This window comes from Protopterus annectens, chromosome 1.part1, assembly GCF_019279795.1.
Source record: "Protopterus annectens isolate FY-2018-M chromosome 1.part1, PAN1.0, whole genome shotgun sequence".
NCBI lineage: Eukaryota > Metazoa > Chordata > Ceratodontiformes > Protopteridae > Protopterus > Protopterus annectens.
The window spans coordinates 422,578,137-422,596,505 of NC_056726.1; positions in this window are offsets into that span (position 1 = coordinate 422,578,137).

The window sequence follows — 18,369 nt, forward strand, 5'->3', positions numbered from 1 at the left end:
CAGAAACACTTGCATTATTAAAAAAAAAAGCCATCACACACATACACACAGACACACACACACATACATACACACACACATACACACACACACACACACATATATATATATATATATATATATATATATATATATATGATCTCACTGAGTTATGTCTTTGTTGAGCACTATCCTACTTGCTGTCTCTAGAATAAATCTGTCTGCTTGTGGCAAACATTCATTTTGTCAATAGAGTAAAATATTGTATTCATAGAAATTATTATAAATCATATTGGATAGTTATGCAGATTCTCAGAAACACTTGCATTATTATATAAAAAAAAGCCATCACACTCACACACACACATACACATACATACACACACACACACACACACACACACACACACACACATATATATATATATATATATATATATATATATATATATATATATATATATATATATCTGATCTCACTGAGTTGTGTCTTTGTTGAGCACTATCCTACTTGCTGTCCCTAGAATAAATCTGTCTGCTTTATACAAAATAATGCACAGCAAACACATTTTAGTAACCAGATTTTACAATCATGCTAACCTACTGCTTTAAAATATATCACATGACATTTCTTCCAGAATAGAGTTATAAGATTATTTATGCTTGTCAATCAGATGAATTAAATGAGTTATAGTAAAGTATATGTTTGGAACACAATTTTTAACACAGATTATTATGCTGCTGTTAAGTAGATTTTCAAAAACATTTAAATAAATGTTTCATTTTCTATGCCTTCTAAAATAAGACATTTACTTACTACAAGAAACTACATCATTTAGACTCATTATAACTGGCATATTTTATGAATAGAGTATTTTTCCTGAATCTGTGGTGTGTCAGTGTGATAACTATGTCAAAGGTTATACTAACTGCTTTCAGTTTCTCTGTGAGAATTCTGTGAGTTGAAGTTTTGAAGTAGTTCATGGACACTGTGCATGAGACAGCCCACATCTCAGATTGTCTCTCTTAACATTTTGGCGGAAACTTATTAAAAACTAGTGACAAACATTAATTTAGTAGTGTAAATGCATGTAAACATGACAAAACCTTCACAATGTATTCCACAGACCATTACAGCCTCTTACTTCTTTTCAGAAAGAGAAACAAATTGAATCACAGCTTGCCATTAAATCTTCAGATATTTTGACTGGTTATGAAACAAAACATTATAACTGACATATTTTATGAATAGAGTATTTTCCTGAATCTGTGGTGTGTCAGTGTGATAACTATGTCAAAGGTTATACTAACTGCTTTCAGTTTCTCTGTGAGAATTCTGTGAGCTGAAGCTTCTGAAGTAACTCATGAACACTGTGCATGAGACAGCCCACATCTCAGATTGTCTCTCTCAACATTTTGGCGGGAAACTTATTAAAAACTAGTGACAAACATTCATTTAGCAGTCTAAATGCATCTAAACATGACAAAACCTTCACAATGTATTCCACAGATCATTACAGCCTATATGTAAGTGAAATTAAGCCCAAAATTACCAACAAGCAATAAAACTCAACATTCTTTTCCCAACTCAATTTTCATACAAATCCTATTATTCACTGTGCCCACACAATCAAAAGCATTTCTATATATTAATAAAGAAAAGAAAAAGAGAGTAGAAAATAAAAGGGAGTGAGGCAGAAATAAAAAAATGTAAGAGAAAGCTGTAAGAAGTATATACAATGGAATGTTACTTACTGTTTATATTAATAGAGTTAAAAATAAAACATATTATTTACTCTTATTTAGTTCTGATTATTATTAGTTAAAGCATAACAGATTATTTACAAACAAGCATAAGCAGTATAATCAAGAAAGTATAATTTGAAATAGCATTTGAAGAACTTATGAAAACTTTTACAAGGAATAAATATGTTATTATTCTATTAATGATATTTTCATTACTGTTCTCTCCCTGCCCTCCCCCACCCTTTACCCACTACATAATCTAAATAGAATGTCATTGTTTAAACAAAGAAAATAATAAAAGGAGAAGGAAAGAAAAAGGTAAAGATAAAAAAATGTATCAAATTACTAACCTTACTTCTTTTCAGAAAGACAAACAAATTGAATCACAGCTTGCCATTAAATCTTCAGGTATTTTGACTGGTTATGAAACAAAACATTTCTTTGCACATAGAGAATAACTTTGATTAAATCTTTTCCAAAATATTTGTGGCTTTCTGGAAATGCAGGAACTATATTCAAAAAGATTAATAATGAACTAAAATGATGAGAGAGAAAAAACATATAACAAATCATTTGTTTTTTAGTCTCTTCTTCTTCTCTGAAGTCTTCCACGAAGCTTCAGTTGCCAATCTCTTTAATGAAGAACTAGCCCATTCCATTTCTTCTATTTTATCCAAAATCCTTTTTTCTTTGACAAACAGTAAAGCAGAGTCTAAATCATCGAAAACCTTAGGACCATCAGGAAGGAAGATTTTAAGCTTGGCAAGAAACAGAAGGTATGTTTTAAACTGTGCTTTTTTAAGCTCCCTTATTAGTGGCAGAAAAACTTTTCTTTTAGCTATTACCATGGAAGAATAGTCATTGTCAAAACGCACAGTTGTCTCATTAATCTTAACAGGAGCTTTAGCCCAAGCAGATTTAAGAACCATCTCTTTATCAAAAGATGATAGAAATCTAACTATAACTGATCTAGGATATTTTATATGAAGGAATTCTTGAAGTAATAACTAATTGATTAAATTCCAAGTGTATTGTTAACAGGGAATTATGATCTGAAAAGGGACAAAGCTGTATTGAAAAATTCAAGATTTTAGAATAAAGATCTTGTGAGATATAAATTTTATCTATTCTAGTTTGAATACCATGTCTATAGTCCTGGTATGAGACTAGTAAAGAATTTGGTCCCAAAGCATTAAAGGTATCTTTTAATTTAAACATTTATGTCCTTTTTTTAACTGTTTGGCTGAGGACGATAGTCTAGGAGATTTCCTATTGGTAGTTTCTGCAATATCTTTGATACAATTGAAATCACCTCCTAGTATAATATTACCTTTAGAAGTAGTTATAATAAAGTCTAAGTGTTTCTTAGCTAGTCCAACCCCCATACCCGGGAACCAGTACAAATTAGTCCAAATTCTATTATTAAACTTAAGTATAGCTAAGGCCATGAGTCCATCATTATCTGCATGTTTGTAAATGATTTGGGGATTTAATAAAGTCTTTTTCCATAAAATTGTTTCTCCTCTGGTCTAATTTTTATAAGATGATTGAGCAAGTATTGTGTATTCCTTAGGGTCCCACATAAATGTGTCATTTATTTTAAATTGTGTCTCTTGGAGAAAAACTACTTGAGCCTTGTTTAGTTTAAGATACCTTAGTAGGTTGGCTCTCTTATATGGGTTGTTTAAGCCATTAGTATTTAAGGACATCAAAGTTAAATCCATATCAGAATTATTTAAAGATAACAAATAATAAAGGAACTTGTATTAATAGAATCCTGTATATATAATACTCTTCCTGAATTGACAATAGAAAATCAATTGTTGTATTTCTATTTATCTCAATCCAAATAACTTTTCCCATGAAAGATAAAAGTAAAACAATTGTCTCAGGCATTTCAAAACTAGAAAAACAGTTAAATAACAAAAAATTAGCATATTTCCATCTGATAGAAACTTTAGTACACACTATACATGGAATGAAATACATTCCTAGTCTAGCAAACAAAACTAAATCTGCTAGACTACCTGTCCTAACCATCAACCTTTGATGGCTCAAGCCCATGAAAACAAAGTAAAAAATGGAGAATATATTATAAATTAAGAGAAAAATAGTAGTGATAACTAATCAGATATTAATTCCAGTTAGGTTTTAGAGATGAGTTACATACACTATTATTAGAAACATTAAACATTTATACAATAATTATTTACTAAGGAAGCAAGAGACATATTAGGATATATATAATCTGAATTTAGTGCTTAATAGACTAAGGAAACATTAGCTTTATTAATAATCTAAATGATTACCCAAAATACCTAAGCATGTCATCTGTATTAGTTCTAATAAAAACAAAATGGCAGAACAAATCAAAGAATCATTTAGCATTTGTATTTACTTGCCCTCTGAATAAATCTTATCATGACAAACTCCCACTAAATAAAAACTTCACGAGAATTGGGTGTTAGCACATAGTCAGTGTGTGTCATTCCCAAAAGATGTTAACATATATTTTTAGAAATGTTTAAATAACTGACTAAAATCAATAATAGTTAACTGGCATCAGTTAAAATGACAAAAATTAGTAAAAAACATTATTTATATAAAACTTACTATGTATAACAGGTCTTAAAAGTGAACAACTCAAAGACAAAATTAAGATAGAGATAGCTGTAAATATCTACCATAGTAATAGGGTAATACTGAAACTCATAACTTGTTTATTGTGTTATCACAAGTCATAGATATTACTGAGCTCTTTCACTGTCATAAAGTGCTACTATACTAAAAGACATGACTTTATAATAACTGAAAACATGACATCTGAAATATAAATAATATCTAGGATACTATAAGGAAATCAACATATTAATGCAAAGTAATTACAGTTCAATCAAAATTATTCATACATATATTTGCTAGGATTTAGTATGGTGTTTGAGTATCCTTACAGTTATTACCATTAGTCATAAGCATTTCCTGTAAATGTATAAGCCTATACTTAACACTTGCTAACTGCATAGGAAAGTTATTTATAAAGATCCATTTATAAAAAACAACAGTATATTCACTAGAAATAGTGGCTATAATTAACTGTTTACAAGAAAAAAAATAACATTTCTGTATATATTTGATCACAAAACATAGTCACTATTATAAAAGGGAACCATGAATATGTTTGCAGACAGTCTTCTTCTTCTTCTTTCAGCTTTTCCCAGTTAGGGGTCATCACAGCGGATCACCTGTCCACTTATGATTGGCAGTGGAGTTGCCAGCCCGACGCCCAGCCTTCCACAGAAGGCACACACATGCACTCAGACCTAGGCCCAGTTTAGAGTGTCCAATCCACCTACAGCATGTCTTTGGGATGTGGGAGGAAACCGGAGCACCCGGAGGAAACTGACGTGACCACAGGGAGGACATGCAGACTCCGCACAGAAGGCACCGCAGCTGAGGATTGAACCGGAGAACCTCTTGCTGTGAGGCGGCAATACTAACCGCTGCACCACAGTGACCACCCAATATATTTGCAGACAGTGCATCTCATAATTCTTGTAAATTGCTATATTAACCAATCAGAGACCTGCCATTCACAATTAGGCTTGCATATACACATTAGATGTAATGTAATCTGATCTGCATGCATAGAATGCAAGATGTCATGTGCTAAGTAAAAAAGGTTCACTTCTTAGATTTCAAACTGACATTTCCCACCCAGCACACTGCACAGTACATTTTCCTGACCACACTTTAACTGTATCACAAAGTCTGCTTATTTACAGTAACAAATGCAAAGTTTAACTGTCAGATACTTCCAAACAGTAAAATAACATTCAATGCCAATGAGAGAGAAAACAGTATTTTAACATTAAATTCTACAGGAAACATAACTTGTAACCATTTAAAAACCTTGTGCCATAAAACATACAAGCATATAACTGTCAGAGAGACCCAATATATGTCAAAAGCCGGTAAGCAGCTTTTTGTTCACACAGGTATCAATATATATATATTCTGAAACAATCAGAAGTTATAAATATTAAAAAAAAATAGTTAATATATACTAAATCATAGATATGCCCTGTTATCCCATGTATCTAAAACAGTTTTGACAAATTAATCTAAGCAGTGACTATGCATGTGTAATAACTCAGAAGAACATTTAGTAGGGCAAAGGGCTATATATTATTTGAAATAAAGCATTTCATCTTAAGATCATAAAAGCAAAGATATCTTACTGTTCAATTATATCACTCAATAAACCAGTAATGTTATACTAATATACTAAAAGCATAAACAGTATATGAACAAAAAAAGTATAGAAATGAAAAAGCAAAAAGAGAAAGAAAAGCATTAAGAAAAACATTGTCACAACATACCTTACTTGAAGATTTAGCAAGTATAAAACAAATTAAAATCCAGTTGCAGTAGATGCTTTGAGAAACTTACTGGGAACAGCAATCTTTGACTCAGCTTTTTTGTTTTTTTCTTTTTAACATCGGTCCAAGAAGATTTATCAGTAACCCTCTTCAGAGATGCAGATGCCCATTCCATATCTTCAGGTAAGGAAATAATGTTATTGTTTTTAATAAAGGCAGTGGCTTCCTCTAGGGTATTAAATGATCTCATTTCATTCTGATATAGATTTTTTATTCTGGCAGGAAAGACAAGCTGAGTTTTGATGTTATTCTGCTTTAACAGTATTATTAATGGCCAAGCTTTTTTCCTCTGTTCCAAAACCCTGGTAGAATAGTCATTGTCAAACCTAATTGGGTTTGATTAACTTTTAATGGACTTTTCCTCCAGGCAGATTTTAGGACCAACTCCTTGTCCAAATAAGATAGAAACTTTACGACTATTGATCTGGGAGGAGTAGAGGAGGATGTTGACACTGGCTTTCCTAGAGCTCTATGAGCCCTTTCAATACCAAAGGACAGACCCTCCTTTAAATCTAAAATCTCTGGAATTCAGGTATTCAGGAAAGAAATGATATCTTCTCCTTTAGGTCTCTCAAGGATGCCAAAAATCCTTATATTTGACCTTCTCTCCCTGTTTTCCAGGTCATCCACTTTATTGAGAAGCCAAATGTTTTGTTTGATGAGAAAATCTTTCTGGCTTTCTTCTTCCTTCAGTCTTCCATCAAGATCATTCAGGGATGCTTCTAAGTGTGTTATTCTGGATTGATGTTGCTGTATAAGTTCCTTGAAAGAATCTGTTTGTTACTGACAATTTTCCTTGAGGTTTGGTAAATTCTCCTTAAACTCATCCATTTTTAGTGAGAGTTCTTGTAGAGCAGATGTCACAAGCTGCATTTCTTTTTTTAAAGCCATGTCAAAATGAGAAGTCTTCGAAGTGCTCATCTCCACAAATGATATATTCTCCTTTATAATCTGACAGGAAAAAAACTTTCCTGTTTACCAAAGTTACTAATAATATACTTTATACTTTCATCTATCAATTCTAAGTATTTGTGCTAAAATAAAATCAGTTATTGCCAGTTTTTTATATTAGTTTCATGGAGCTCTGAAAAACTGCTGCTATCAGTTGGCCATCTTGGCTCCGCCCCCTACGGTATATTTTCTTAATGCAGGAAAAATCTCCAGGAATGCATTAAAGGTTTTACAAAGACTTGGTATTTTATTTTTATGCTTCATAGATTTTGTTTTAATTTTTATTTTTCTAGCATGTGCCTTACTATTATGAAAATGACTTAAAAATTAAATACACCATTAAGGATCAGTATGAAGATATAACTTAAAAACAGCTTATTTCACAAAATGCACAGCATGCTAGTAAGCCACAATGTTTTCAAATTACTGTGTGTCACAATCACCCTACCAATTAAATAAGCACAGTAAAAAAATAAAAATTGTGTTATGAAGTACTTCTTGCAAACAGTGCCTAACACAAATCTTAAATATTAGTATCACATTTATGAATACTTCTAAAAATTCTGAAATAAAAAATGAAGTCCTTAATGTGTGTTTGTTGGTGTGTGTATTATGTCTGTGTATGTGTCTGTTCTTTTAAGGGTGTGGGAATGATGGGATATTCGATCTTCAGCTTCATGCTTTACCGTACACTTAGCTATGCACACAATAACCAACAGCAACGTTTTTTGTCCTTAACTATTTGTTAGCTTGGTAAGTTGCTAGAGTTGTTTAGTAGATGAAACAGTTATAGAAAGGATTCTTCATTATTTAGGTTAACTGACAAATAATCAAAAACAGTTGCATCTGAGGGTTTTCACCTGCAGCATTTATTTATTCTGCACTTAAATTGTATATAATTTGCATTAGCAGTATCAAGTAAAAGGCAAACATTTTTAAAAACCTTTATTAAATCACGGTTGTAAGAGTTTCATAGGTACACATATGAAATAGAAAAGAAAACTAGAAGACATAGTGATGTGTGTCATTGGTTTTATGCACTATACATTTTAACAATTATCATTCACTCCAACATTACATACATTGCTTAATGCCTGCCATCTCTTAAACCTCACACCTCCTCCTCCTGAGCTTTATTCTGCTGCTCCCTATTGAAATGTTGGCACTCAAAATGTCAACTACTGACAAACCGAAAAAAAAAAAGACCTAAAACCTAGAAAAAGAATGAATCTCGAAGATCGCTCTTCCCCTTTAAACTTCTTCTTTTTTTTTTTGCAGGGAGGCAAGCCCCCCTGATCCCCCCTTCACCTTTATATATACCAACTCCAAGATCACCATGCCTTGCAGAAAAGGGAATATTCTGAGTAATGGCCATCTCAAACTTTGTATATATAAGTCTGTTTTTTGGCCGTTCAATCTCCGTGTTTTGGAACTCACTCTAACCATTCCCAACATTTCAAATTATCTTATTCTGTATGTATTGCTCCCACAAATTCCATTTATTTAGATGTCATTTGCTCCTTACCTTTTCTTAACAGTCCACCTCCAGTTCTTCTTCTCATTTATAAAATTCATTACTTCAGTTACAGTTGGTTTACATTTTGATTTCCATTTTCTATTAATTTCTTAGAAAGGCCTTACTGTGTCTAGACAATTCAAATCCTGTGTCCCAGCTCAGAAGAATCACTTCCTTAGTTGCAATCATTTATTCCCTCTCTGCTAACTTGTTACACTTCAAAAAAACATGCCCCCCATTATCTCTATCTTTCCCATCAGACCACCAGCATTTACTGTCAACCTGAGGAAAAATTATCTGAATTCTGCAGGGGGTATACAAATAACTGTGTAAACACTTGCAAGCAAAACCCTCAAGTTTCTGGAAAGTAAAATGTAAACAGTTCTGAGACAGAAAGCAGTCATACATAGTATGCGCATAAAATTATATCACTTTAATTCCTGGAGCTCTGGAACCATAGATATATTTAAAGGGACTTTGCAATGTAAAACAGTTTAAGTATGATAGTGTTTGATTTGAGAAACACAATTAAATCCACTTCCACAGTGATGGCTAAAGAAGTGGGTCTTCTGTTTTGCTTTATTGCACTAATCATTAAAGTTTTATTGAAACATCTTGGGTTTACCTCCTATCACATGTCTTAAATCCCACCTACCATAGAAGAAATTAATATTTTATAATCAGAGTTTAAGACTCAGATTCTGCTATATAAGGAGCTTAGAACTACATCAGTCTCTGCATTGTGTATGCAACACAAATGTGTTTCCCTTTTATGAGCATGAAGCTTCATATTTCATATGTATCATTGCATAGTAATGATATACACAGGGTATAATACTATCTGAAAATCACTTGAAACTAGAGGTTTGCCTTCTGAATACATTTTACTGTAAAAGTGTTTCTGCCTCACTTACTGGATTTCACGGTTCCTTGCTCATGTTAATTAATGATATGGTTTCTGTCAGAACAAATAAGTAAGAATTTAATGCTTTTCTTCTTATCTGTCATTTGGATTTACTCAACTTATAACCTGCTTTACTGACTACAACAAAATACCAATACTGGCTCCACCTTAAAGGGTATCTTGGTCTCAAACCCTAATATCTGCTCCTCAACAGCAACCCTCCCTGATTCCCTCAGTGACCATCATCTCACCTGTCTATAGACTAACTACCCACCACACAAAACAACAGCAAGATAAGGAATCCTACAACCTTACTAGTTTTGACCTGAGGGGACTTGACAATATTCTTAAATCCCTTGACAGGTCTTCCCTCCACACATTATGACTAGATGAAACCATCGTTAGTTTCAACACAGTCTTGACACCCTAAATAGTCTAATTTCTATAAAAAAGAGTAGAGTCAAAACCAAACAGACACCCTGGTTATCTCATGCTAGCAAAACCCTAATGAAAACAGAGATCAAGCCTGGAGACAATGGTATGAAAGCAAAATCCAAGCATATCTACAAAAGTGCAAACATCTCCAAACCTAGCCAAAAAAAATAGGTCAACATCAATAGAAAATAGCATTACTTGTATCCTCAAGTTAATCTAAAACATAATCCTAAAAAGGTCTGGTATTCAATAACTAGAATCCTACACCCTGGCACCTTTGCCCAGTCATCTCTCTCTTAGTTACTGTTGTCAAATTCAGCTCTGACTCCATAGCTTTTTAAGAACTCTTACTACCACTTCCGTACTATCTCATTCCAGCCAAGTACAGCATCCAATCTCCATTAGCCCCATTTTCTCCCTGCAACCATTTTCTACCTCCTATGTAAAACATCTGTTAACCAAATGCAAACCTGTCTCCTCTTCTATCAACAGGCTACCTTCAGAATACCTAAAACTTGGCTGCTTTGTAATTGCATATCCAATCTCTATTCTAACCAGTCATTCCATTCAATAATCATATAGTCCTTCTTTATGGAAAAAATCATATATCATACCTCTACATAAAGGCAGTAACTACCAAAATAATAAATTTTCGACCTGTTGCCTTTCTGCTTCCTCTGTCTAAACTATTGAAAAAAAAATGTATCCACGAACAACTGCTACAATACTTACCTAATGAAAACCTATTCATCCAATCAACATGACTTCTGATCAGCACATAATTCAACAACTGCACTTACATCCTTCCTATACACCATCATTAATGCCAGGGATAGCAATAAACTAGTCTCCTCCCTCTTTATAGACTTCGCTAAAGCTTTCGTTACTATCTCCCATCCCAAACTTTTATACAGTAAACTCTCAGTTAACCGTAATTCATGCAGCCAGCACAAACAACCAAAGTAAATCGAAGAAATACAGTACAATTTTCATGTGTTGCACTTTTTGTTTTCCCTCCAAAGAAACATACCTTACATTTTTAGAGTTTTAGAATTTTAAAAAGGAAGATAGGAATGAATTCCCTCTCTCCCCAACCTGAGAACAAGTCAAACCAAACAAATAGTATAAGGTACAGTAGGTTTACCGACATAATGTTGAATGCTAAATGGTTGAAACTAAATTAGTTGAGCACACTATATTAAATGATCAAAATGTTGAAATAAAATTAGTCTAAACACACAATGTTGAAAGTATCGAATTTGCCCATTTCTACACTGTAGTGCAATCTCGGAGTTGATATATTTAAGTAGGGGGGTGTGGGGGGCAAGGGGCATAGCCCACCTGCAAAATAGTAGGGTTGATCGCATTGCTTTTTCAATGAAATGTTTGTAGGCATTTTGATAGTTCAATGTTTTGGGCTGAGATGTTATTTTTCAACCAAATGACTATTAAACATTATGAAATTCAACATTATGTTGGTAAACCGGTACAGTATTAGTCAGGCCTATTTTTAATAGTAACTCTAAGGCAACCAGGAACTACAGTTATCCAGCATCTACCAAGCCCCATGGGTGCTGGTTAACTGAGAGTTTACAGTAAAAAATATCTGCCTTATGTCAATCCAACTCTGATTTTAACTCATTTACTAGATATCTACCTGTTCATTGCCAGTATGTTAAATGGCTGTCAGCTTTCTCTCCTTTCCTCCGAGTGAACACTGGAGTCACACAAGGCTCCATCCTTGCCCCCCTTCCATTTAATATATTTATTAACAATCTTCACACATCTTCCCAACAAGCATCTCTGATACAATATGCAAATGATGCCACTCACATTTGCTCAGCAGATGGTCTCCCTCATCTACAAACTACTACACAAGATACCTTCAATTCCATCAAAAATTCGTTAATTGGCAATCAATTATTCCTAAACACACACACACACACACACACACACACACACACACACACACACACACACACACACACACACACACACACACACACACACAAACTACTCCCTAACACTTAATAAAGGCAATTTTAAAATGTAATCATTAAATAGTACCATTATAAAAGTTGTTTCCCATACCAAGCTACCAATTGACAACGAACTTAAATGTGACCTACATATTCAAAATTCCATAAAAACACACCACTCTGTGCTTCTTCCATTCTAAACAATCTACAGGCCACTCTAACATCAAAGCTAGAATAATTCTATACTAAAGTGGCTAGGTTTGCAGCAAATCAGCCAAACAGCTCCCATCATTACACTGCACACAAATCCTTAAACTGGCTTGAGCTACACCTATATATAAATATACCCATCTCCAGGCACAGAAAATAATATATAGCCACTTAGCTACTCCTGCTGTTAACTCTTCTCTTAATGCCTACGTATGTAATCACTATCTTCGTTCCTGCAAAAAACAACTCCTTGCAACTTATAAACCTAAAAAGGCCATCAGATGCTCTCAGTGCTAAAAACTCAGGAGCCAAAGATTGGAACAATATCTAGATGGACAATTGACTTGATATCTAGCATTCACTTGTTTAAACATTCACTAAAACTCTTTCTCACCCATACCTGGCTTTGTATTTGTATCATACCAGGTAAAAACATCATCCACATCTTCTCACTGAATCCTGACTCTGTGCTTACATCACAGCAGGATGAAACATTGTCCTTTCTATTCTACAGGTCACCCTCTCACCTTTCTCTTCCTCTGTTACACTTCCTCTCATTTCAGCTCATCTTCCAATCACTTTTTCCATTTTCCATACTGGCTACTTCATCAGTACCTCCATCACTATTTAATAATGGCTCATATGCAAAGCCTAATCTTAGCTATCCTCTGTAAACAAGCAAGCTCTCAAACTTTAAAAGTTTTTTAAACACAATAATGTTGACCAGCTGGTTACAGAAGACTACAAAAACTTATAAATTAAAAAATTGCACTGTTGTTTCTTCCAGCATCACACTTGTATTACAAATTTAGTATTACTGTGCATGCATTAAATGTCATGTTATTGGAGCTTTTATCCCCAAGCATCCACTGAAAATGGGTTCTAAGCCCATTTGGACTTTCATAGTAAACAAATGACAAACAAATAAATAAGTAAATAATTAAATAAAAACATATGTATATGTGAAAACAAATTGAAACACAAAAAGTAACACAAGCACAAAACCAAGATAAATTACACTGGCCCACAGGATATGGATCTACAAACGATCTCCAGCCAAGCAATTTTGGTACTAAAAACTGGTTTAATACAGGCTTCGCCTCAAAAATTCATAAAACACAATGTGAACACAGTAAAGTTAAGCACTTTCACCTTGTCCAAATGCCAGGCTTCATCAGAACCCATAGCATTGTGTTCAATCAGTTTAAATAACATAATTGCAACATGTGACAGCTCTTCCCCACCAATGAATTAAGTACATACATCCCCTGTTTTTTTAAAATGGTACAATTAAAACATTTGTTACATTTGTTTGTTTAAAAAACAAATGAAATACAATAGTATACTTCTGATCGTACTCATATCAACCATTGTGCAGATTAAATACATATGAATGTATAAACAGTGTGTATAATATGTACATAAAGACAATGAAAATGTTTACAATTTATAATCTAGTAGCCCTAGATTTTAAAACACTGCCAATACTAATGTTGTCATTGAGTCCCGGGGCTCTCCCAGCGTCTAATCTCAGTTGCCAAAGCAACTCTTTATACTCCAGTCTGGATTCCCACCTACCACCCCGGGGGTCCATGCATGCCTGTTCCAATACAAAAAACTTTATATCCATATTTTTACAGTTTTGAGAATGTTTGTAAAAGGCATTTGTATCTTTCTCTCTACTAACCTTGTACATGTGTTCGTAAATTCTCCTATTCAAATGCCTTTCATTTTCCCTACATAAAAACTTGAGCACTTCATACACATGCCCAAATATACTACCCCCTTGGTCCTACAATTAAAGTATTGAGAAGCTTGAATGTTAAATCTCCTCAACGGGACATATAGAGAACCCTGGTTCAGTATATAGCAGCATTGATGACAGGCACCACACCTGTAAGTACCTTTCTTGATTCTACCTTGTCCACCCTGCACTTCTGCCACTTTGACTTTTGCCTCAACACTTATTTCTCCCTTTCCAGACTTATTGTTCTAGGTTCAAAATAAGAAATAATTAAAGCAGTTATCATGCAAATGTTTCGTTTATATAAATAGAATTTATTGCAATATTAAAACAAATCAGTAACTTAATTAGTATGCATTAATCAAAGGTGCTGTACAGTGTTAACATAATTAGTTTGCATTAGTCAAAGGTGCTGTACAGTGTTAATGAGGCAGAAAGAAGTCACATCACTTTAGAGTCGCAGACAGGTCAGATATCATCTAGTAAATCGAAAAAAGTTCATTTTCACCCGAATGTTCCTTGTTGACAGAATCATTTCAGGTTCTTTGGTCTTTAATAAGAAAAAAAGTCCTGATTTTGTGTCCACTCTCTGGGGACCCCAGAAAACTGAAATAATTCCAGGTCCAATTCAGGTGTAGGCAAACTTGGTCAGATACCTTTGAAGATACACCTCTATTATTACACATCTGTTTCCTTTCTGCAAATGAATCTACCACTGTGGATGGCCACGGACCTGAAGTTAGCAAGATGAAATATCATATTCTTCAGTTCTTTACAACAATGTAGGCTGGACTTTATCCTATATATCGTGTCTATATATATATCCAAGGCAGTTTGTTTCAGAGTTCAGCTGTAGCAGTGCAGTCCTAAGTTTGTGTAGTTAATTGGGTAGTTCAGAGGAGACTATATGAACTGCCCAATAGTGAAGAATGAATGAGTGAACTGCCTGAAGAAAAAAGAAAGACTGAATGACTGCCTGACTGGAGATGTCGCTGCAGTATGCGGCTCTTGTAAACAAAGAGGGAAGACTTAAGATTTGTTTGATCTCTCACTGATGTTAAGTCCCACTTTATTCACTAACACATAACTCTATGAGGCTACATTTTCAGTGTTTAAGCCTGTATAACCTTTTTTCTATCCACCCATGTTTATTGCCTTTGTACATCTTGATGCTTTAATGTGACAGAGTAGGATGGTAGTGTCCAGTTTATATGTATTGCTTTAAAGTCTATTCCATGTGATGGCACCATTTGGCATGCATGTTTTTGTGATCTGAAATATACAGTGGTACAAAAGGCCAAGAGGCCTCTGCTATCTACTAGGAAAATACGTATTTTTAATTGTAAGCTTTGCCTGCATTGTTTTTCAGTGTCTTTCTTACATACTGAGGCATTATATATCAGCAGATTAGCAAGGTTAATGCACAGCAGTACATGCAGGAAGAATTAATAAATGTAATCAATGCACAATAACAGTGGCATTAACAACAATGGCAATACAATAATCCTAATAACTATCACGACTATCAAATATTAATACTATAGATTTTTTTCTTTTAATCAAAGGCTTTATGCTCTCATTTCTGCCTGTACGTTTCTTGTCTGAACCTTGCTAGTTACTGTATGCAGTGGTAGAATTGAGTAGATACTGCTTAATTATGTCAGGAAGGTCACTAGGATGTCACATGCTTCTCAGCAAATACCATTTTGATAACTTTGTATTAATTTGCAGTTGTGTTCTGAATGAATGTCACATGGTTCTCAGCAAATGTCACTTTTATAAGGGTGTTTAATTTAGTAATTATATCCACATGCTAATGATTTAACTGCCCCAGGCCCTCCATCAAAATTCCTTTGTTTTAGACATTTAACAGGAAACCCATTCAGTTGCCTAGGATGCTTCCTATTTTGCCTAAGTCTGATTTATAAAACCTTGTAATTCTTTCCTCATTATGTATTGGAAGTGTAAGATAATAAACAAATGTTGCTGGGTGCTAGCACTACAATTTTCCTTTCTGCATTAAAATGACACAACATAAAATTAGATTTTTCTCTGTTTTTCTAAGTTTTCTCAAAATTTCTTTCACCGGGCTTTCTAATCAGTCCTGAAATTCTGGGTGGTGCAAGAACCAAGTACTCAATTTCCAGCATGCTGGAATGGGAAGGGCTGCATAAAGTGTATCTGGGGTGAGAATGGGTGAGATAAGAAGGGTAACTTGGGGTTATTTTCTGCATATGTGCTTCCCTAAAATAAATCTGCCTATACCAGTATATACGCTATAAGGTACAAATAGTATGTGTAGCCATAGTGTCTAAGTAAACTGGTTACAAAAGAAGTTTGTAAACTTCTTTGAAAGAATGTGTTTCAAAGGATGAGCTTTGTTTGATGTTTCCTTTCATGTAGGCATACATTCCAGTCTCTCTTGATAACTAATGTTCACTGAACAGTAGTGTTTAAATTTAATAACAATTTATTATTCTGTAGGCTACAATATCTGGGAAGTTCATAGATGCTGTTAGATGTATCCATTAACATATTTCTTCTAATGGCTGACCGGAACTCTATTGGATACAAACATTGTTTCTTTCTTTATACTAGATTTTTGAGGTGCAAAATATATATACATCTCTGCCTGTTATCTCATGGGTAGAAAGATGGGACAGTAGCTATGTAATTGTCTTCTGTAGCATATAGATAGGGATTCCTCTAAACAGAGTACATCTAGTACATATTTTTAGATGTCCTCACATAACCAGTACCTTTTAACTGAGCTAGAAAGAATGTTAATATTTCAAGAAAAGTTCTTCATAACAAAGCTACAGCAGAACTCAAGTCTGATGAAACAGAAGTATTAATAGAATGAGTGACTATAAATCTGCCAGTTAAAGTGCCTCCCAACATACATTCCTTATTTCGTCTTCTTGAGGCAGCATTAAGTATTTGGCTGGATGAACTTCTGATGGATATTGTTGAATTAAAGTCCAACTCCCCAACCACATTTCAATGGAGGAAGCTTGGGAGGCCCTGCATGCAGGCATCTAGTCATCTTTTCTGGGGGATGTTGGATCACAAAACAGGATAAGACATCAACCTGTTTGCAAATAGCGGTAAAAACTAGAGACTAGTCTATTCCTCCCAAGAAATACTGCTTAACAATGAGTTTGATAACCTATATTAATATGCAACCTTTTCAGGTAACAGAGCTCGGCAATGCATTGAGGAAATAGTACTTACTTCACATTTCAGAAATATAACTGTCACTTTTCCACATATTAATACTTTTTGATATCAGTGTCAGCTTCAAAATCCCCATGAAAAATTCTAAACTTAGGCAGTCTAGGTCCCCTGCAGAGCATGAGGATTTTCTTACTAAACCTTAGGATAAAAAAATATTAATGAAAATACAATCCTTTTGCCGATTTTAACTATCCAAACACTGAGTGGTAAACTACTCATAATAAAAGAAATATTGCCTAATATTAAGGGACCATGCATTTTATACACACACACACACACACACACACACACACAGACATATATATATATATATATATATATATATATATATATATATATATATATATATATATATATATATAAATAACATTGTTACAGGAATCAAGCTTGTTAAATGCTAATAGATCGTAAGCTTGCCAACAAACTCTATGAACAGATGACCAAGGCCTGTTTAAGGGGAAACCTTTTTGCATTCTGTCCAATGAGCATAACATGCTGCCTAGTACTTCTCTCCCATTACTGGATGACAGTTAGCAGAGCAGGCCAGTGTACTAGCGCATACCTACCTGGACTACCCAAGGCTTATTTGCATTTGATGCCTTCCTGGATTTTTTCCCCATTTTCCCCATTTCCTAGACAGGCAGCTCAGTCATGATGAGAGACCGCAGAATACCCACCAAATGAAATCCAAAGAAAAATATGGCTGACTGTGAGCAAGGAGTGTGTCCAATCACTCCCTGGGATAAAACAAAATGTTTCTTTTTTTTTACAGAAGAGGAGTTCTTACATTTGCCTAGTCAATGTCATTTAAAACTAAAAATGTTAGTTATCCTCTTAGCTTTCCAGTCAGACATAAACCTAGTTTCAGTAAGACTCAGTCATAGTCCATGTAAGTATAATCAACCTGAGATGTACCTCCCTAGACTATATGAAGTGGAGCATTATGGAGCTCTCACACTATGTGTCACAGGCTGGTATGTGCCTAACACTAAGCAGCATTCTACCTTCTCTAAGATGATGCCACAATACAGACAAAAATGATTGACTTTAATAACTGTATTAGTTTCTGGTGTCATTCTCCGGGGATACAATATTTTTCTGCATGGGAGGACATGGTTAATAAATCAGGTGGCTTTGTCAAGGATGGCCTGCACCTATCCCTTTTAGGCTTTTGAATATTGGATAAAACATTGTCCTCCCCCATATAACCTTTTTTAGCATTGCCAAAC